The 24,191-nt window shown below is 35.1% G+C and overlaps 1 long non-coding RNA gene across 1 annotated transcript; it reads left to right on the forward strand.

The window, feature by feature from the left end:
- Positions 1-1,129: 1,129 nt before the first annotated feature.
- On the forward strand, positions 1,130-6,920 carry LOC127515008 (uncharacterized). The gene is made up of 3 exons (XR_007930750.1): positions 1,130-1,318; positions 1,570-1,762; positions 5,848-6,920. It is a non-coding gene; the product is annotated as an uncharacterized LOC127515008 (long non-coding RNA).
- Positions 6,921-24,191: the final 17,271 nt, after the last annotated feature.

Below are 24,191 nucleotides of genomic sequence, written 5' to 3' on the forward strand. Positions count from 1 at the left end.
AAGAGAATGTATGTATCTTGTGGTGCACATTGCCTGCATCCTCACAGTCTCGTTTTCATTCCTGTCAGAAATTTAAAATGGAGCTACCCTTACTAAAGCAGGTTCACACTGTGTGATTTTGGCCAAGATTTGGCCGTCTGAGACAAATTTAGCAAATCCTAAAAGATTCCTCTGATCCTAGGCTAAAATCAGAAGTCTTTGATCGTTAGTTTGACGTTCACCGACAGCCGATTGATGACCGTTGAGATCAAATTTTACCTGTTATGGAATTCTGGCAATGTCAGAGGATTTTGCGCACAGTCTTGCAGTGTGACTTCTCCTACGACGAATGTCAAAATCATTTTCGTTTTTCAAGACAAGCCATAATCAAAATTAACACTACAGATTTTTTTTGTTTGCCACCATTTCAATCCCATGTGTAATACAGCTCACAGTCATCGAACGTGTATGGGTTGATGATGTAAAACTCCAGACAAGTCTTCTTGATTGTCGTACAGTGTGACATAAATGACAGCTGATATTCCACAGTGTGACATGAGTATCATGTTCGTACAGGCAACAATCGTAAAGGACTATTATAAATTGCACAGTGTGCGCCCAGCTTTAGGTCTGTTAAAGCAGATCTATTTGTTTATTTAAAAAAATTCCATGATAAATTTGATAATTTCATTATAAATTCATTTAGTCTGTAAAATCACTCCATAATAAGGGCATTGAATATCAAAATGAATTTTAATACAGAAACAGAAAAAAAAAAAAAAAAAAAAAAAAATCATGCCTAAGGGATTTAAAATTTAAAAATTAAATTTCTGTCATCATTTTCTCCCCCTCAAGTTGTTCCAAACCTGTATGAATTTCTTTCTTCTTGGAAGAAAAAAAAAAAAAAATACTATGGAAGTCAATTGGATCCATCAACTGTTTGGTTACTGACAGTCTTCAACATATTTTCTTTTGTGTTCAACAGAAAAATATATATTTTTGCTGTCCTTTAAAGGTTGTGTGCAAATTTTAGCGGCATCTAGGGGTGAGGTTGCGAATTGCAACCAATGGCTCAGTCCACCGCTCACCCCTCCCTTTCAAAGCACATAGAGAAGCTACGGTGGCCGACACAGGACAAAGATATCATCGTCTGAGACAGCAGAGAGTAGCCAGTCAAGCAAATGAGGTTTCTTTACCATACCTACAAACTAGTCGCTTTTTGGCGAAATTCGCCATTTGAAATCAAAATATGTCATTTATGTGAATCGCGTAGATCCAAAGAGACCCTACTATTTACTTTGTAAACATGTCACCTTTTTCACCACTTTGGAGTTTACAGGTATGCTTTACAAAGATAAATTTACCTTGTGAATTACCAAATTACATATTTGTGTGCACAGTAGCGAAACAATAGCAACAAATAAGTTACAAATTATGTTACATGAAATTACAATCCAATTATATATTTTTCAACATTGGCAAGGGAAAAAAAAGTTACTTCTCTTGGTGATTATGCCCATCTTGTAGCTTAAGCTATCAAACAACAGTTTTCACTTACATTGCTAAAGTTGGATTAACTTTCCTGTCCAGCAGAAAACAGGGAACTTCGGTGTCGCTTTGAAAACATTTGTCCTGCATCAGCGCATTCTATCAGGGAAAAGCCACACTGATATTTATCCTGGATTTCTGCCGTTGTCTGTCCCGACTTCGTCTGGCTGCATCATGTTTTCACTTCTTTGACGACGACGATTGACGCTCTGTCAGCTCGTGCAAAATAATATGGGTGATCCTCCATTTGTTCAAATTTCACTTCTCTTCTTTCTTCTAACAAAGAACGGTCTCTGCTTCTAATAAACCAGACGACTTCTAGTAATACTACTACTACTTCTTTGTGCATATTCAACGTAGTGACGATGCAAGCTGCCTCTAAAAACACCAACGAAGAAGAACAATAACAACATAGTGACGAAATGTTCTCTGTAGAGCAGTTTGTCTGTTTAGGGCTACTGTGGAAACATGGCGGCGCAAAATGGCGACTTTCATGTAAGGGGACCCACGGTGTATGTAGATAGAAATTGCTCATATTCTAAGGTAATAAAAACATAACGGATCATTATGTAAGATCTTTATATACCACAGAAAACATAGTTTTGTATCTTATATTGCATTTCTGTCAATAGATCCTCCTATATATTACACACTGGACCTTTAAGTCATTGCATGTATGAATTGCAGTTTTAATGCCTTCTTGAATAAATGAATAGATAAGACCAAAAAAATTAGAGTCACGTCATTGACCCAATAGCTGGGGTCCTGGTGATCAGCTTGGGCTGCATCAGCGAGGTCTGGGTCACATGGCCCGAGGCTTTAGAGGCCCCTGATATTCTGAAGGTCCTGGTGTAATGACCCCACTGACCTGGTCTATAACCCAGCCCTGAATTCGCTATGTTCTGATTTGTAGAAACAGCTGATTTGTAGAATTTAGTGGTTATTCTTTCACATATCCCTTTATTTCATCCTGCTGTCAGTTAGACCTGCTTAGTCAGATCAGCAGTAATTGGCAAGGCAGTGTTATCGTTCACCTTTAAATGCTCACTCTCCAACGATATCGATGAAAACCTTAGACCATTCCTCTTCATTATAGACTCCAAATTGCCAATATGCAGTTAAAATCTCCAAACCTTCAGACCGTTATGGACACGCTGTGCTCCCATCAATTAGCTTGCTGTCGATTCTAATGATGTTGATTAAAGTCACGTTTTAGTTTGGGGAGTCTGTATCTGGACAGTTATCAAGGGCAGATGCTGGTTCTCTTCAAGAGATACTTTGCTATGCTTTTTGAACCCATGTCGAGAGTTTTTGAATGGGGTACTGAAATTACACATCTTCATTGTCTAAAAAAATCCATTAGCAAATCTAATGTTAAGTGCCCTACAGAGCTGAAGTGGCTAAAGTGTCTCTAATAATGCAAATAATTCCTTTGTTCATAAATTATTCCAATGATCAAACTGAAAACCAAATAGAATAGTACAAAAGAAGCAAGTGTTTAAAAGTAAGGTTGAAAAGAAATATATATTTTTTTCTTTTCACTGATTCACTTTAAACTCTCTAGCCTTGGAGAAGTAGCCTCAAGTAGCCTCTTCAGATGAATTGATTGAAATGTTTTATGCCTTTATGCATTTAAATGAAGAATTCATGTTGTGTTGACAATACTCATAAGCATTAAATGGAGTCTTAACTTTAGGTTTAAGATTTTGTTTCTATTCTTTTTTTTTTCTTCTCTTTTCTTTTTTCTTCTCTTTTCTTTTTTTCTGTTCAGTCCGGTTTTGGGCAGTTATGCTATTATCATCACTAGGCCTTGTTGATGGATGAGCCATATTCGAAGTCTTCTTAATAAGTCAAGTTTGTAAAATCCAGTTTGCTTCATGCCTAACAACACAAGATCTTCCTGTGTTGACTTGCTTGAGACACTTCTTCTCCATGAAAAATGTTAGCATGCGTCTTGGCTGCAGTCTGGAATATCAAGTCTTTCACTCTGTGGTTAATGCTCATTTATTTGTTTTCCCATAATTCTGTTGCACCCAGGCTGCATCACTCAGAGCATCTATTTGACTAAAGCAAACCCTGATCTACTGACAGAAATTGAGCTAAGAAATAATAATATAATCACTAGGCCTTGTTGCTGTCTTTTGTTGCCTCTTCTTTATTTGTTCTTTCTTTTCTCTTTGGTCTGGCAAGCTTCCCTTTTGCCCTGAGGGATCCGTTCCAGTTCCTGTCCTGTTTTGTTGTGCTGTGTACTCCACAAAGTGGTCCATGTCTGATCCATTTTAGTTGTATTTCAACTGCAATTGGTTCTCGATTTAAGTGCCAGAACCTCTGATCGTATTATTTTAGTGGATGCTGTTAGTAGTTGGTAAATGTTGGATTTCTGGTTGTCAACAGTGTAATTGTAAAAAAATAATAAATTGAGAAAATTGAGAGATTGAGATGTACTTCTCTTCCTACTATACTTTTTGGATTTTGCAGGTTTGGGGTCAAGGAATTTTCCTGTGTTTTAATGTGGAAGAAATTATGCGGTAACGTGCACAACAAAATTAAGATTTAATAATTTTTTTTAATGTATTGAATATGGAAGCCTATTTGTGCCACACAAGAAAAAAATCATACTTTGATCAATTTTAAAATTATGAGATAAAAAGCTAAAATTCTAACATAACTCATAATTCTGACATAGGCTAACTGTTTTGTAAATTATGACTTTGTATCTCATAAATATATTTAACTCCTAATTTTTACTCATATTTTTCTTTTCCTTTTTTGTATCATAATTATGACTTGACATCTGAAATGTCGACTTTTTATGTCATAATAATGACTTTCTGTCAAAATTAAGATTTACCAGAGCATGATTTTTTTCTTTCTTGTGTGGCAGAAATGGGCTTCCATAAATATCAACAAAGTTCAAGTTCAGCGAATGGCATTTAAAACGACCTACGTTTTGCTATGTTAAATGATATGTTTATAAAGTGTGCATATGATGGACACAATTACTATCCCATGAGACCACAGGAGAGGATTTGTGAATGGCAGTGCTGTAGGTGCTGGTCAACCACCATTAAAAGGAAAAGAAGAAGCTCAAATGTGCATGCGTGATGCGCAAGAATGAGGTCTAATCTAGCGCGTCACACATTCAAGCTTCCATGTTTAGCAAATTTGATATGCGTTTTTGTAACAAATCAATCAAAAGTCAGTAACTTTCTTTTTATCTGCCGTCAGACTATCTGAGAGGTAGTTGCATAAAGCGTTGCTATGGTTTGCGTCTTGCTTCGGACTTGCCTGTAACAAATAGTCCACTAAAGGCAAGTTGATTTGAACCCATGTGCAGTTTTATTGAATATAAACCAAAATGAACAAGACAAAGACTTGTCTTGACTGAAATACATGAACTTACCAACAGTACAATGACACAAACAATACTAGACAAGAGAACATTGAAACATGAGGGCTATTTATACAACAAGACTAATGACTAACAAGAAACAGCTGAAAGCAATGAACAGTGGACCAATGACACACAGACAAGGGAGCCAATCAGTACAAGACACATGAGACTAGGGAAGCACATGACCGGATCACATGACCATGACTGTGACTAAACTTCAAAATAAAAGACATGAAATATGAACATGAAACAAAACCAAAACTAGACATGACAGATTGGCATTCTTACACTGCAAGCTTCATGCTTTCTAACTTTAAATCCACTTTTTTTTTCATTTTGTTGCAATTATTCTGCTTATTGTACATATAAAATACAAGAAGTGTATATTGTTAGTCCCATTTTCATAATTGTGACCACACATTCTGTTTACAATGTCCGCCATTATAACAGATGGGCTAATCGGGACATTCCTACTTCTAATGATTTTTACAAAGTAATGGGGCACCAAAGTATATATACATATACTGAATGAAAATGCCAGGATTTTTTGCTCATCTTACTTTTAAGTCTGATAGAACTCATTGCAGTATTGCTTGCTTCTGATCTCTGAGAACATTTGATTCCTTAAAACTGGCTATTCTGATGGACTTTAGTTACTGTACTTCATTACATGACTCCTATTATGTGCATTAGAAGTCTATATAGTTGTAAGCACCACTGAGTCAAAAGCCAAAAGTAAAGTATTTGCCCCAAAAAAGATAAACACCCTAATCATTGTTACCATCTAGCTAAAGAACATTACATTCCCTTTCTCAGACCCCTCTTTCATCATTCGGTTTCTTTCCGCCTTCTCTTCTTCTATCATAACCCTTTCTCTCCTACAGTATCTCTCCTCTTATCTCCTCTCTCTCTTCTTCTATCTGCAGCTGAGTGTAGTAGATGCCAGCTGAGAGCAGATCTCTGTCCACGGGCCATGCCCCAGCCCCTTCCTGCTTCCTACTTGGAGCCAGCTTGCATCATGCATCATGGATGTGTCGTTCCTCTGTGTGCGGGGAAGCAGGGATGCCGCGCTGGCAACAGCAGTTTATTAATCGGGTCAGGTGGCCGCCTCAGGCAATCAATAGAGAACAGACGGCATACTGGCACATAGATGCACACTCTTACACACAAAGTAATGTGATGTGGCTAGCTTTTGAGCTAGTGTGAAAACTGCCTCTCAAAACCACCTCAAGCTCTTTTTGGGCTCTGAGAGACCCCAAGCACATTTTGAAATATACTTGATATATACATATTTGTTATATACATTTAAGATTCAGGTTAATATTTAACAATGGAGGTGGGTGGTCACAATTTATATACTATATATATACTAAGTTTTGCTGGAAATTGTTTATGTATTAAATAGCCTCGTTCAGACTCTAAAATCTGATTGGATGAGCCACATTCAGAACCGTATATGCGTTATGAGTTGCTAAAATCCGCTTTGCATCATGCCCAACATCACTTAATTACTGTACAACAAAAACACTTAATTACTTGATTGTCCTTGTCTTGTTTTTCATGTATTGTATTGAATATGTATGGAAGACCATTTCTACCATGCATGCAAGAAAAAAAATGCTTTGGTAAAACATAATTATGACAATGTCAAATTATATAAACATACATAAAGGTAAAAAGTCAAAATTATGATAATGATTGTAACTATCAGATAAAAAGCTGAAATTCTGACATTAAAAGTCATATTTCTGACAGAATGTTGACAAGGATGGATTCAAGAATAAAATGATACGTTGGATTTACTTTATGTCAACAGGTTCCATGTAACTGGGTTATGTTGCATTTAATTAACATCATTAATTTCAGTTAACTTAAGTTTATTACATAAGGTTAATTCAGTGTCATTTAGTTGAATCAGGTTAACATTCTTAACTTTGTCCAAAACTATTAAGTTCAATTATCCTAAAATTAAAATCAAACAAAAATTAAAACAAATAATCCAGTCTAATTGATTACAAATGTAATCTTTTACAAATGTAATCTAACAAGAATAACTTTTACAAAATATTTACTCTGTAAAAACTCTTATTGGTGTTTGCCGGAAGATGGTTTTATTACATCTATGGCATGCCCAAAATAGTTGTTTTGGTAACACTTTACTTGAAGGGGTGTGCATAAGACTGACATGACCCCTTCATAATCATGACATGATACATGTCATGAATATGAAGGAGGATTTATGCATGTTTAAGACAACTGTCATTAAATGTCATTCGCTCAATTATGTAATTTTTAATGCAAACATGACATTGTTTGAGATGTCTGTGTAATGACAACTTGACATGAACCAATACATCATAACCTGTCAGTCTTTGTCATGACAACATAACATTATTTAGCTTTATAAGTTAACATTACATTAAACTGTTATGTGGTTGGTTTTGACATTGGCTGTCATGAGATCATTATAATAGTGTCATGAATATTTTTCTTGACCTCAACTACAGTGGTACAAATTGAATTTGTTATTAAAATGTCATTAAGTGTTAATACTCTGTCAAATAATTTTATAACAGCGTCATGAATAGTTTTCATTTTTTTTTAAGTTTCGTTTTTATTTTTAAAGTTTCCTCCAACAGAAGATCAGATAATAGACAATATCAAATTTCTTAAAAAAAAAGATGTTTTATAACACTGTTATAAAATAATGGTAACACTTTATTTTAGGGTCTTTTAACTAGTTGCTTATTACTATTAGCATGCATATTACTAAAATATTGGCTATTTATTAGTAATTATTAAGCACATATTAATGCTGTATTCTGCATGACCTTATTCTACATTCTTAATCCTACCCAATACCTAAAGTTAACAATAAACTATTAATAAGCAGTAAATTAGGAGTTTATTGAGGGAAAAGTTAATTGTTAATAGTTATGTGTTCCCTATACTAAAGTGTTACCAAAATAATGTAATATAATGTTAACCCATAAAGCTAAGTAGTTTCTTAAGTTTGATAATTAATCTGCTCATGTTTATGACAGGTTGTGTTGTCTTGGTAATGTCAAGTTTTCATGACAAAGACACTGACAGGTTATGATGTATTGGTTTATGTCAAGTTGTCATTACACAGACATCTCAAACAATGTCATCTTTGCATTAAAACTGACATAATTGAGTGAATGAAATTTAATGACAGTTGTCATAAACATGCATAAAACTTCCTTTATATTCATGACATGTGTCATGTCATGATTATGAAGGGATCATGTCAGTCTTATGCACACCCCTTCAAGTAAAGTGTTACCGTTGTTTTTTTATTATTAAAACAACTTGAATTGCACATGCTCTACACTTCACCACAACGGTAACCTCCAAAAACACTATACCAGAAACTCTTTTAAATATAAACATAAAAGAACATTAAGCATTAACAAGTCTCCCAATTTTATCATCTTGATAAAAAATGCATTAAATAACATTTTATTTCAACATTTACTCACCCTATCCCTATCCTGTGCAAAGCATGATGGGAAGGGGAAATCCTGTTTATGTAGTCTCAACTCAAAAGGGTTAAGTAAAGTGGATGAAAAGAATTGTGTTGGCTTAACTTAATTTACTTAAGTAAACTGAACAAGCATTAAATGTTATTTTTGGCCTACTTAATTAATTACTTAATTAATTTTTTTTCAAAATGAAAATATTGAGTTGAGCCAAAACAGTTTAACACAATGCAATTGTTTGAATGAACAACCTAATACAATGGTGTTAAATAAAAAGGAATTTTTAAATAAACTGTACAGTATTGTAAAATCATTTTTTGTGTTGTTAATAGGCAAATCAAGATCTTTTTAAAGTTGCTTTTGAGTATATTGATATCGATATTTTTAATGATATTGACATCATGTTGATATTGTGTGAAATTCCATTGACAGTGTTGTATGATTTTATTTTTGTATTTTACCTCGCAAGCACTTTGAGATGCATTTTATGTATGAAAAGTGCTATACAGTCTAAATATTTAGTCAATTATGACCCATAATATGATTTTTAGCACATAATTTCAACTTTTTATCTCATAATTATGACTTGATATCTCATTTTACTTGTTTGACACCATGACTTTTCTTAATTTTATGAAGACTGATAAGAAACCTATTTCAACTTGATAATTCTTCACACGTCCTCCATGAAAAATGTTCTCTGAGGCCGCTGTGCAATATCCAGTCTTTCGCTCTGTGGTTAGTGCTCATTTATTGTTTTCCTATAATTCTGTTGCATCCAGGCTTCATCACTCACAGCATCTATTTGACTAAAGTAAATCCCATCCTACTCAACCCATTACTGACAGAAATTTTTACATGCACAAAGGGTAAAAGGATGATGGTGTAGCTGACCACACCATCCAAACACCATTTCATCCTGCAATTTGTCATGTGATTTCAGCCCAGCCCATTTTTATGGCTGCAGTAGATTGGGTTAACTGATGACACATACAAACCCCTGAGCAATTCATTACACTTTCAATGGTGTAACAGCCCCTCTCAGATATTGAGTTTTGAGGGCTGGAGATGCAAACTTTAAGATCCATTTGAGAGGACAGTTAGATAAATGGCTTGAAGAGGGCCAATGGTTATCTGCTTTGGTAATAGATTTCTAATCTCTCTGTCTCAAAGGACTGCAGTTTTCTCTCTCTCTCTCTCTCTCTCTCTCTCTCTCTCTCTCTCTCTCTCTCTCTCTCTCTCTCTCTCTCTCTTTTTAAACAATACTTAAAAATACTGCTCTTTATCTGCTTTGTAATTCAGTGTGTTGCCATACCAAAAACACAGAGTGCATAGACTTTTAGTGGAAAGTAATTGGGATTTTTGTTTTATTTGTCATTTTTGCTCATTAACACATTTTTCATGTTGTGTCGTGCATTTGTTATACTTTTACATTATAATTATTTTATTATAATTCCTGATGTATTATGGTATACTAAAAAATAAAAAAATATTACAAAAAGAGTAATTTAGTGATCAAAAGTCCTGGTTGTATTGCCACACAAATAACAGCTCATTTGCTCTTTTTTTTAGGTATAAACTGAAAAGTTAAATTTATTAACATTATGATTAGATATGAAATCTATAAAATTATTTAAATAGCAATCCCAATAGCCAACGTGATCTCATGAGAATACGTGTGTATTTTTACGTAAATTGTGGTTCTACCACACGTACATTTACTTACGTTTTCATACACACAAAAACGTACAACCTTGACGTATTTATAGCAATAAAACGTAAAAATATTTACGTATTAACAGCAATAAAACGTAAATCATGTAGCCTATTCTCATGTATTAATATTAAAATCGTGGCATTAATATTTTAAATCTGTTGTATTCAATTGTCATATTAATACATGTTTTTAGTCAAATTTATTGAATGCAGTTTACTCATCTACTTAATATGAAAATAACATTTCTGTTTGCGACTTGTGCTGCAAACTCGTTTCGGAGGATTACATAATGTAAAACAAGACTACACTTTAAAACCTTATGAATAAAATTTTTGTAATTGTTTAACCATTTTGTAATATTTAGTTTGTTTGCTGTGCGACACAGAAGGCGTTTTCTCCTATGCAGCGACTGACAATACAACCATAAGATACACCAAAGCACAACATAAATTCATAAATCACGTCAATTTTATTTGTTTGCTGTACTCCATATCTTTAGAATCCATATGTTTGTAAGGAACAGATCCGAATTCAGCCCTTTATCCATCAATCTTCATCTTCATTCTCAGCAGCGACCGTCACAGTCAAAACCCGTATTACGTATTAATACCTCCGTATTAACAATGAGACCAGGCTGCAATAGCAAAAAATACATCCTCTTTACATATTAGGTGAGTCATTATTTTCAATCAATGTAAGTACTTTTACTTGACCTATGAAACATTATGCTATAAATCTAGCACTTGCATAATAAGGAATAATGGATAATGTATTTTTTTTTAATATAATGAAATTGCAGCTTTATGTTCAGTGGATGTAAATAATGAAAGTGTGTTTTTATTTCATGATATTGCTGGAACAAACAGCATGACAACTGCAGCACACAGAAAGGCATATAAGCTTCTTTGTTGCATGTTTAAAAAATTAGTAAAAAACAGTTTTACAGAAAATTGAGAAAATATATAAAGTTGTCACATAACAACATTGTACTACAATGTAATAGTGCTAAAGCTTTTTAAAAGATAATGGAATCAATTATATTGAATTATATTAAATAATACATGTATTATTTTATTTAAAAGTGTTTACCATGATATTGCATTCATAAATACAGTTATGATTCTTCTTTTTCAGACAAAAATGAACACGGGATTGTTTAATGAAAACAGAAAAGGGAGGGCACAGTAAATTGTTCCATATGCTAACAGTGACAAAGTTCAGAATTTTTATTTTTATTTTTTTTTATGAACAATATTGATGAACCAATGATGATTCACTCATTTTTAGTTTGTAGGAGTTCTAAATGTTTAAATACATCAATTAATTAAAGAAATGTATTTACTTCTTTAGACCATTTTCCATTGTACAAATTTGGCATATTGTCATGTAGTATTGGTTTTGTTTCATGTTTCATGTCTTATCTTGAAATTCATGTTTCCTGTTTGCCATGTGCTTACAAAAAAACGAAGAAGTAGTGTAAAACTCTCACAGTTCAAAAAGCTTTCGCTACGTCCTACGCCTTCCTTATTCAACTTACGGAAAAAGCTTAACTGACGCAATGTCAGTTTACATTTTCTTCGTAACTTGAATACGGAAGGCGATCTGGCGGAAGCTAGATATTTTACTTCATAACTTGTTAAATATGGATTTTTTTTTTTTTTTTTTTTTTTTTTTACAAAAGCCACTGTTGGTGAGTTTCTTGCTAATGTTTTGTACCAAGCCACGTCAAGCCAAGTCTTTGTTCATTTTGTTGATGCTTTGGAGTTAATAAACTGCACATGGGTTCTTCTGCAACTTGCCTTGCCTCAGTGGACTCCTTACACATATGGCAATGCTTCCTACTTTTTTTTTTTTTTTGGTCAGAAACTCAAATGAGACAAAATATTTCACCATTAGGAAATAATGCGTACAGGGATAAAAATTGATTTTATCTTCTTGATTATGGGAAAATAAAGTGGTGTGTCCATGTTCACATCATAAATGATTGCTAATAAGGACCGTTGTACATTCAGAATCAACAACAAAGTTTTAGTCAGGGGCCACAGATATGGTCCTGGACTAAATCACTAACTAAATCACTAATGGACACTGATGCTTGCTCAGTGATGCAAGTCGACGACAAGGCATTCAGGCCTATTTGATCCAGCAGCATTGATTACCTACTTGTTGTAAACAGTATTAGGCAACATCTAGACAATTTCTCTAAATGACATACAGTACATGTCAACGTGCCTATTACCCCTTTCTCTCTCAAAGTTGATTGCTGTCATCAGCAGTTTTGTGTGGTTTGGAAACATGATGTTACATTGTGTTTCATGTAGCTTTCTGCTCTGATTGTTTGGGCTGACTGCTCTGCTTTCTTGTATACAGACATGCTCTCTGGACAGGTATCTTTATGTTCATATATATTCACAGCATTCATTTGATTTTAGCCTGTAGATGCAGAAAATCTGTCCACTAGGACTCAGCTGGCACTCTACTCTACAGCCACACTTCAGCATCTCAAAGAAAAGACTTTAAATAGACAGTTGTTGTTGTTTTTTAAATTAGATTTTTGGTGCATATGTGTGCCCTATACTGTAAGTTTCTTTGAATTTTCTTTCTTATTAGGACTTTTAACACATATTATTGATTAAATAAGTTTAATGCATTTTTTTAAGAATGTTAACATTTTCTTCAATTTTGACATTACAATTGTTTCATTCTGTTCAGTGCGAATTCTAAAAATTGATTGAAACATTTGGAGCTGATTGAAATGGATTGAAGCTACAGCACAAGTGTACACACACACGCACACACACACACACACACACCTACACTTAGTCCCTAACGGAGCATGCATTTATCAGTAAATGGGAAAAGACATTTTTACGGATAATTTTGAATGTCCCAGATGGGATGTTTAACAAAAGTAAAGTCATTTATATTCTTTGCACGGTGAAATTTAATTATCATCGAAGCTCAACAAGTAAAATATCACCCATGTGTTAAACGCCACCATTCATAGAAATGCTAATGTGAAACACCAGCAGAGGACGAATGCACACAGGCATGTAACAGATGTAAAATTACACCCATGAAGTGTAGATTTTTTTTTTTTTTTTTACATTTACATTTCAGATTTGTAGTTCTTTTTATTTATTGCAGATTTGCGTTTCCATGTTTTTCATTTTTATGCTGTGTGTCTGTGTGTTTGTGTGTGCGAGAGACGAGAATCTCTTTTCAGTGTCTTTATATAAATGCTTAACTTTCATCCACTGGCAGAAACCAAGATTTATTTTTATCTTTTATTATTTTGTTTGTTGTGTTAACTCAAATTTGAGATTAATCACAATTCATATTTTAATTGATTACCGTCTCTCTATATAGTTGAAGAATAATAATACTGCATAGAAGAATAGTCCAGAAATAAATAACCTGCTCTGTGTCATAATGAGGAGGCCAAGCAAAATTGTGAAGAATAAACAGTTGGTAAATTATATATTAAATTAGCATATAGCTTAACCAGCTTTGAAACCGTTTCATTGCTAACTCATATGACTCACCGATAATTTTGTGCTTATGTAAAGTTGTGTATTTGTGTCTGCCAAATGAATAAATGTGAATGCAATGTAAATAGAAGTCTTATATTGCTGAATTTAATTATATGATAACTGGTGGTGTGTGTTGGTGTTTATTGTGGGTGAAACAATTAGTCACTCTCAACCCACAACACTGCTGTTAGTCTAGTAGTTTTGAGCTAGTAAACCAAAGATTGCTTTTTTAAACCCTAGAAGGGTTGTCACTATTGTACCAGATACTAGCACACACACTAACAACACACCTATGTTCTTTTGGCCTTTAAACTAATACAGAAGCCATTTTCAAACCTAACAGCTTTCTGTTGGGTAACGCGGCATAACCAACTTGAACTCCCCACAAAATCTCACTGAGGAAATGTGTCACCGTCGTGTGTAATTCCTGATCATCTAGATTCCTATTGAAATGACTGGATTGGACTGGAAAGTTCACAGAATGATGGTAAATGTTACCGTAAATTGAGGACCTTGCTATCATGGTCTGCCTGTTTGTTTTCTTTTTCATGAACTTTTAGTTTGTATTTCTTTGGCTACCTGTTTTCCTTTGTTCCATTTTCCCACTTTTCATTTGTTGCTATGGTTATTGATTAATTAGTTCTCACCTGTTCATCATTGAGTTCATCACCCTGTGTATTTAAACTCTTCTGTTTCTTCAGTTCATTATTGTTCATGTATTGTGTGCTACACACTGTTTTGTTGCTGTTTTTCTTCATTGAATTACCTGCGTTTACTTTGTTTAATAAAGGGACTTAATTGATTGATCTTCTTTGTCTCTGCTCATCTTCATCTGGACTAAAAACGTGACTCTTACAGGATAACCATGATTTTTCTTCTTTAATTTTTTTTGTCCTGTGGATTAATTATTGAACTTTGAGACAACATGAACACGGTGCAAAAATTGAGATGTTGGAGAGCTGTATACCATGTAAATGTTTCATGGCACTCAAAAGCGGGGGGAGGGAATCAGCATGAATCAGACACACACTCAAACAAATTGCAAAAGTACCTATAAACGGTGACCTATTTGTATGCTTACACAGAATAATTGAGCGGTAAATCCCCTGGCCAAATGAAATGCTTTTCTCCAGACTGCGTAGCAAAACAAGGCCTCTGGAATTGTGTGAGTCCCTGCTGGAGTGCATGAACTCTCTTCTGCCCACTCTGTGCTTAGTGAAGGAGAGCAGGAACGGGGAGGAGGGAGAAAGAAAGATGAGAGAGAAATAGTGGGGTGTTCATTTCTCCATAGTCTGTCCGAGGAGGAGAGATGAAAGGCACAAAAGTGATACAGAGGGGGAGGGGAGGAGCGTATATCTTAGTACACAACACCTTCTTTGGGCTTTTGAGACTGATTGGCAAGGCGTTCTCATTTGTATTTATTTGATTAAGGCGATGCATAATTCATTCCCCAAACAGGAAAAAACACATGCCTCCGGCAAGCCATTCACACACTTCCTGATCTCCGCGCTGCTCTTTGAGTCTCTCAGGAATGGCGCTGGAGATTTTTTTGATCCAGCGTGTGGTGAGTGTTTATGCGGGTTCGTACGCTCGCCTCCTGTGGGGTTTATTTATTTATTTTTTAGAAATAAAAGACTTCTTAGACCTTGCACGGCACTACTGTAGAATGGTTTTAAAATGCTGAGGAAGGCGTTCTCATGGCTCCATAGAGGTTAATGAAGGCTCCAGGGTGTGGCGGTAATATTGTTTTTTTTCCACCTGACCATCTCCACAGCAACTCAAGGGAGCGGTTCAGTAACTGCAAAAGGAGAAAAGCCAAGCCATGGTTGTGTTTTGTGAGCGGCAAAATGTTGACAGAAAAGAAATGTCCTCAACTGGAAGCAATTTCTCAATGCCTCAGTACCTGTAAAGGTACACCAACTTGTAGGATTGCAAAGAGGCCTGTGGAATAAAAACGAAATTCTGCCATTGTTTGTTAACCTAATGTTGTTCCTGTTTTTTTAAACATGTCTTGCCACTGAGATTTTATAGTAACCAGGGACTGTCAAGCTCCAAAAATGAAGGAATATTACGTATAGTCAGTGCAGAACTCATTCAATGTAATAGATGACTTTGTATTTGAGTTGACAAACTCTGTGTACACAAGAGAGAACAGTATGTTTGCGTGCCGGTGATAATTATATGCACATAGCATTTCTGTATAATCCCATAGATGCACAGAATGTTTATCTGGGAATCATTTAAACAAGACTCAGCCCACAAGAGGGAACATCTAGCCTGTACAGTCTCTCATGTATATATACAGAGAGAGAGACAGAATTAATGACATTTGTTAAACATTACTGCTGCAGATGCTACATGGCCCCTGATCAAAGGCTTAAACTGATAGTTTTGCTTGCACTACACCTATTCCTCTGCTAGATGGCAGCAAGGAGCAAGTTCAGCCCTAAACTTGCATCCTATCTTCATTTAAATGCAGGTTAGTGATCTGTAGCAAAGAGAAAGTCGACTTTTTCCCCCCTTACTCTCTCTCTCAAGCTAGAAGCTTGGCTCATGTAACATCAGATTTAAAACTGAAATGGCAGATCTGACTATGCGTACAAGAGAGGCCAGAAATGTTTTTGGTCTACAATACTTTTAACATTCTTTTCACACGGCTGCTCGCCGCTAAGGCCATCTAGAGCTAGTCGGGTCTCGGCAGCATTGTGTTGCATAGGCGTATAAAAGCGTGTACGACGGCGGGTAGCGCGGCTTCTCAACCACCACTAAAGCTGAGCACATCAAAGCAAAGCTGGGAAATCAGAGGAATCCCTGCATCAGTTCAGATAAGAGCTAAGTTCCATTTAGTGGCTTAGCCACATAGGGGGAACGGCCTTTTTTTCTCATCTCATAGCTGTTAGACTAGCCAGCTTATCTATCTCCCAGCTATGCGCCTTGGTTTATTCAGGGTGCTGTTTACCTGCCTTTCTCACGGCTATTTTTGTGTTTGCCGCAGCTACCTTTGTACTTCCAGTTTGCGATTTTCTAAATGGCTGTATGAAGGTCTTCAATTGGCCAATTGTACACGCACACACTCACAGATCAAAGGTCTCGATGAGTTTTCATGTGTAATGTTGCATGGAGGGTTGCTGCTAGCAGGAAGGGCGAATGCTAATTGATGTCCTTAATTGCTTTATTGAAAGTCAGTTCCACTTGTTGGAGAAAAGTGCCTCTGACAAGCCTCTCTTGATTATTCAGTGATCATAAGGTCGATGTATTGAAGTAACTTGCACCATCACAAACCACTGTGTTATGACTAAGCCTCAGTGCCAAAAGCTTTTAAGCTACTCGAGTGTCTACATTTTTGTTTTGAGTAGCAGTTGACATCTTAACGTTGACCTTTCAGCCTAAACTGTTAGTTACCCTCAGGTTCTCATTAGTTTACTGTTCAATTCCATCAGCTAGACTTGTCATACACTTTCGCTAGGCTAGCAATCATGCGTCCTCGATCCGCGACACAAAAAAAACTACACTTCATTTTCAACTCCGCCTCGGCTTTAAGACACGAAGAACACGGCTGAAAAATGAGACACACAATAGCTCGTTTGTCTGCTACCTTGGACTGTTTGCGCAATATGTCATCCCCTCCTTTCTTTTATACCGAACGACGTTAGTGTGAAGGCACTCATAATGTTTCTCATGACAGATCAAATGGAAAGTGACAGTGGGAAGTTATGTATAGCCACAGGGATGCCATTACACATGGTAAAATATGATCCGGGCTTCGCTCCGTGTCTGCGTAGTGTACAAAGTGTACAAATGGCTTTTAATACGCACTTCTAAGCGTCATTAGGGTTTTTTGTTGCTCACCGTCTGTTTGCAATGAGTGGCGCACTCATTACGGCTCTACTTTTGCATAGAAATGGTCATCAGTTTTGGCAGTGCCTGTTCAAAAGTGAATAATGTAATTTAAAAAGGAATGGAACAACTAAAGTGAAAAAAAGTTGTTTTAATCAGTTAAAGGGTTAGTTCACCCAAAAATGAAAATTCTGTCATTAATTACTCACCCTCATGTCGTTCCACACCCGTAAGACATTCGTTCATCTTCAGAACACAAATTAAGATATTTTTCATAAAATCCGATGGCTCAGTGAGGCCTGCATTGCCAGCAAGACAATTAACACTTTCAATGCCCAGAAAGCTACTAAAGTTATATTTAAAACAGTTCATGTGACTACAGTGGTTCAACCTTAAAGGATTAGTTCACTTTCAAATAAAAATTTCCTGATAATTTACTTACCCCCATGTCATCCAAGATGTCCATGTCTGTCTTTCCTTCAGAACTGGTGCCGCGTTTGTTCCGTAAGTTGAATAGGGAAGGCATAAGACATACAGCGTAAGCTTTTTGAGGACTACGGAAGACGGTCTGGCGGAAGCACTAGCAAAGCGATCATTTGTGTTTGTAAAGCATACACATTTTTATCTTTTTTTTTAGAAAATGACCGATCGTTTCACTAGATAAGACCCTTATTTCTCGTCTGGTATCATTTAAAGCCCTTTGAAGCTGCACTGAAACTGTAATTTTGACCTTCAAACATTTGGGGCCAACTGAAGGAGAATAATCCTGGAATGTTTTCATCAAAAACCTTAATTTCTTTTCAACTGAAGAAAGAAGGACATGGACATCTTGGGTGACATGGGGGTGAGTAAATTATCAGGAAATTTTTATTTGAAAGTGGACTAATCCTTTAATGTTATGAAGCGACGAGAATATTTTTTTTTGCACCAAAAAAACAAAATAAATACTTTATTCAACAATTTCTAGTGATGGGTGATTTCAAAACACCGCTTCATGAAGCTTCGATGCTTTATGAATCTTTTGTTTCGAATCAATGGTTCAAAGCGCATATCAAACTTCCAAAGTCACGTGATTTCAGTAAACAAGTGTTTCAAAATTTCAATGGTTCACCACTGGGGGGCGTGACTTTTGCAGTTTGATACGTGCTCCGAACCACTGAATTGCATAGAGGTTCCTTTTATTATTAAGCTGACCAATCAGAAGGGATATTTAAATAATGCAGTGTCATTTGTTTCCAAAAAAGGCAAAAGACATAATTTAAACAGCCAAAAAAAAATTTTTTTGAGCGACAGGTTTCATGCTGGAATTTTGGGTTTTTAGAATAACAGTTTACAATTTATGAACAACTCTACTGGATTATATTGTGTCACTAATTATCAAGACTATATTAAAATGTCAGAAAACAATCATCTCTGTACTCTAAAAAAAGTTGGTTCTTTGAAGGTACTTTACACATAGTAACAGTTCTATTTAGAACCGCATGACCCTGAAGAACCCTTTACATGCTGAAATGGTTCTTTGTGTTAGAGTTTAGAGTTCTTTTTTCCCGCCTTTTTGTTTTTCAAATCTGTAACTGTCAAAGCCACATCATTACTGGTTTTCTGGAGCTTAGCCATTCAATTACATAGACTGTCAACACACTATCAACAGGTTAATGATTTTTTTCTTAAAATGTCTACAAATTTTAACTTTCAAATTGTAACTGGTTTCCTAACAATCACCTTTATCACACTATTGAGGTCCTATAGCACTTTCAAAGCATGGTTCTTTATGGAACCTTATAAAAAGGGTTCTATTTAGCACCAAAGAGGGTTCTGCTATTGTTACAAGCAAAAGAACCCTAATTTGGTACAGTTTAGAACCATTTTTCTTTAGGGAGAAAAAAAAAAAAAAAAAAAAAGGGCCAATATAAAACCATTTTGAGGAGGAGAATCATGTGAGAATAATTAAGTGGAATATGGAAGATTCTCAAGTCAGTGACTAGATAATTTATAATTGCTACAATATTTAGAATAAAAAAGAGAAAATACAGTACTGAGGGAGAAAAGAAACTATATTGAAAATGTAATAAATAATAATAAAAATAAATAAATAAATAGCCGCTTTATTTCATGCAGGACTCCAGGCAATACCTTCTCTCAGAAGAGCTGAATCCCACGTGAAGTACTGCAGATGCTTTAAAGTGCCATCTGTGACAACTGCTACTGGCTGTTTCAGAGTTGTGCAAGAACAAACACCTTCAAACAATAACAGTGCTACTTTATGTAACCACCTACTGTAAATGTTCTCTGAGCATGTTCTTTGAGTTCATATGCTGTTTCTGCAATTACCACCTGACTTAATATCTTTTTGAATCCAGCGTGTGAATAGATGCTTGCACTTATAAATGTTTAATGAACTTTTTAATATGAAACCTCAAGTAATATGTTGGTGGTTTTGATCTCTCTTGAAGGACTTTGTGCAGCAGTATATATTATTCAGAGAATTATATGTATATTCGCATGTCTACATTTGGCCAGTTCTTCAGCTTTTTTTTTTACTTTAATATTTGTCATCATCAACCCACCCTTTCATGGCAGTTGAAAAAAATGTTTTTCATCTGGAACATGCAATATTAAAGGGTTGTTATCAATGAAATTTCTGTGATTCCACCTGACCTTTGACCCAGACCAATGGTGTGTATTGAATACATTGGAAGACATTTGTGAAGTAGAGTAAAAGTTTTGGGTAGCACAATGTTTCTCCAGTATCTTCCTAAAGCCATTTAATATATCATTGCTATGACAGACTGTCATTGCAGCATATTGCTGGCTCAGGTTAAAGAATGACGAGGGCCACTTCTAATACCCGTAGCTTTTGTTAAATCCAAGTTTTAATTAATACAGGCTTAGGAGAGATGATTCATTCTGCCAGTTATTAAAAAAATACTTTCAGGCTTTTAATGCTTCATTTCCCCTTGTTCAATTTATCCTTATCAGTGGTATATGAATTTTAACTTGACCATGAAGGCCAATGCTGCGGAATTAGGTAGCACCTTAATGCAGTGTTTAACAATAACCAGTTATAATAATGTGCAGATACATGCCTTTATACTGTATATCACTAATTATATAAGTGCTGAGAGAGTCCAAAAGGTCTGATTAGAAGTAGTCATTTAATCGTTTTATTATAATTTGTATTATCAGCATACCATTTTAAATGAAAGAATCAAAATTGAATTGAAGAACAAACATCTTATTCTTTAATACAAGCAAGAAAATCTGACCATCATGATCAATGTCAATTAAGGTCCTTCATTTATTTCCAGGTCCAAATGTATTTCTTCATGTGGTTACACTATCAGCGATAAACCTCTCTTTAGCCCAACTGAAACGATCAATTGACAGCTATGAAGAAGCTTTAGGTAATACTCAACAAAAAACCCTCACCCTTCTCGCGTGCTCCAAGCTAGATCAATATGATCTTTAATGAAGTGAAAAGGAAAGGTTTAAACACACAGGAAAGCAAACAAGAACAAGACAATATCTCTGAGTAGCTTGCTTAAATGTTTATTGGTTTTCTTAGAATCATAATACACACTAAAAATGTTTAATTAGCTACAAATTTATAATGTCTTTTAATTATTTCCCCCCTCTAATATTGTTAGATGCAATTATTTGCAATTAATTTGTTAGGTTAATCACCATATCATTTTGATTAATTCAACACAACTATTAGCCTGCAAAAGTCAGGGGATGGTACGTTGCAACCATGTTTATTGTTTTATTGAAATGAGATGTCATCTGGATTTGCTGCATTTTATCTTTGCCTCTTTCCATAGCCCTCTCTCCATCTCTTCTTTCTTATTCTGACTCTGAGTTCCTTGCTGAGACACTTTGTATTCTTTAGCATGAATCACAGCCACACCTCCCCTTTATTCTCTCTTTCCCTCTCTTCATCTCCACATTGTCAATCTTTTATCTCCCTGCCAAGAGAGGAGCAATCAATGATATGAATATTTTGTAACCGCTGGCAAGTAGTTGTACCACCAACTGTACTGCATCCTAGAGGGCTTTGCGGTGTGTGTTTTGTTTATGTTTTAGTGATGTGGAGTCAGACAATTTGTTTGATAAGGCCTCAGGTAAAAGGAAAAGAGTTAACATAGCCCACAAGGCCTAATATACCTGGAGTGCAGAAGAGCAGATTAAAAAAATAAATAAAAAAAATAAAAAAAGGCCCGGAAATAATAATGTGTTATTCTGTGATTAATATTGGCTGACTAACACATTAAAATTAAGCAATGTATTTATTGTAGAATTTATTTGTTTTGTTTTATTTTGTCACTCCCTCAGGCAACTATTAAGTTTTTTACTTCCTTTCTAGCATTATATTTTCATATTTGGAGGCATATAAGACATTTATTATAATGGATTACTGTATAATTAACATGAAATGACAATGAAAATACTTCTATTGTGATTTATTAGTTAATTGGTAACACTAACTTCCATAAGTTAATCAATTAGCAAACATCACCTAAAATGAGCAATACATTTGTTATAGTATTTATTAATCTTTGTTAACATTAGTAAATAAAAATGCAACCGTTCATTAAAGGGATAGTTCACCCAAAAATTATCCCATGATTTACTCACCCTCATGCCATCCTATTTGTATGACTATCTTCTTTCAGACGAGCACAATCGGAGATATATTTAAAAATATCCTTAGTCCTCCAAGGTATCCAATAATGGTTGTGAATGGGGGGCCGCATTTTGAAGCCAAAAATAATGCATCCGTCCATAAAAAAAGTAATGCATACGACTCCAGGGGGTTAATAAAGGCCTTCTGAAGTGAAGCGATGCATTTATAACTAGCTTCCGGCAGATGGCCGTACACAGAATTCACAAGTCAACTTGCGCCAAATGAGTAATCTTCTGATGCGATGTATGACGCAGGAAGTTGGAGTATTGTAAGCTTAGGTGCTTCTCACGGTTCAAACAAGGGCTGTGCAACAAATTTAAGCTCCTCTTCTCTTATATCGAAATCCTCTGACATTTCTCTTTAAAAATGATTGTGACCGGTGTGACCGGTGATTTGTTTTGCTCTATCCTCTGCACCTCCGCATTCATCATTACGTTGTGCTTCAGGTCAAACAATACTCTTCCGCCACAAATCTTGTGCATTCTGCGTACGGTCAGCCGCCAGGAGGTACTTATTTGAATTTGTAAAGTTTTAAATATGGATATATTTTTTTACAAAAACACATCACTTCAGTTCAAAAGACCTTTATTAACCCCCTGGAGTCGTATGGAAGACTTTTTTATGGATGGATGCATTATTTTTGGCTTCAGAACGCGGTCCCTCATTCACAACCATTATAAACCTTTGGAGGACGAAGGATATTTTTAAATATAATTCAGATTGTGTTCTTCTGAAAGAAGATAGTCATATTTGGCTTGAGGGTGAGTAAATCATGGGATAATTTTCATTTTTGGGTGAACTATCCCTTTAATTCATGCTATTCATAAGTAAATATTAACATAAATAATACTAACAGATACAATTTTTAATTTTAATAATGTATTAGTAAATGTTGAGATTAACATTAACTAACAAATGCTTTATAGGTATTTTTCATTGTTAGTTCATGTTAACTAATGTTGTTAACAAATGTTAACAAATGGAACCTTATTGTAAAGTGTTACCATAATTTTCTTTTCATTTTACCAGTATTGGGGAAAGTTACTTTTTTAAAAGTAATGTGTTACAATATTGTGTTACTCCCTAAAAAAGTAGTAAATTGCATTACTTACTTTTTATGGAAAGTAATCTGTTACGTTCTTTTTGCTTCACTTTTTCTCACCTGGCACATTACTCCTGATTTCACTCAACATGAAGACAGGAGAGGTGTCAGTCAATAAATGGGAAAACACAGTAACTTGCTTAAGTAACTCAGATATTTTGTTGTAAATTTAAAAATAATGCATTACTTTACTAGTTACTTGAAAAAACGTAATCTGATTACATAACACTGTGATTCGCAACCATAAAAAGTATTGCTCAGGATTTGATACACTTTATTAAACAAAATTGTATGTTAGGTCAGAATTTGAATTAAAACTAAATTAAATTACTAAAGTTTTAATTACTAAATGCCTTTAATTACAATGCCTTGCGCTTTTGAAATGGATTGCTCAGTTTTTTTTTTCTTTCTTTCTTTCTTTTTTTTTTCCCTGCTAAAGGGAACTGTCAGTATTCCCATTTATCTCAATTAGGCAACATGCACCACTGAATAATTCACTTGAACATCCATTAAGAAAGTAAAGAGTGAATTTTGAATTCATACTGACATCAAAGATTCTTAAAAATACTTAAAAAATGATCACATGTGTGTCTGTTTCTTGTCTTTTTATATAAAATAGTTCATCTGAGATGATATTTGGATTAGCACAGTCTCAGTTTGAATGATAAGTGTGTGCTGCCTCCGTAGGCCCTCTGTGTTCTCAAATAACAATCAACTGTGAGCTCACAGAAGAAGTAGCGTTGTTCACCACATGACATTCTATCGCCTAATGAAGTTTAGGATCATCAGTTGCGCATGATAATGGGTAATTGAGTTCACATTTAGCCTGCTATTTATAATAAGAAAAGCCTCGACAGGACGTGAAGACAGGATGAAATGGAGAATACGGGGGGA

Source organism: Ctenopharyngodon idella, chromosome 1, assembly GCF_019924925.1.
Source record: "Ctenopharyngodon idella isolate HZGC_01 chromosome 1, HZGC01, whole genome shotgun sequence".
NCBI lineage: Eukaryota > Metazoa > Chordata > Actinopteri > Cypriniformes > Xenocyprididae > Ctenopharyngodon > Ctenopharyngodon idella.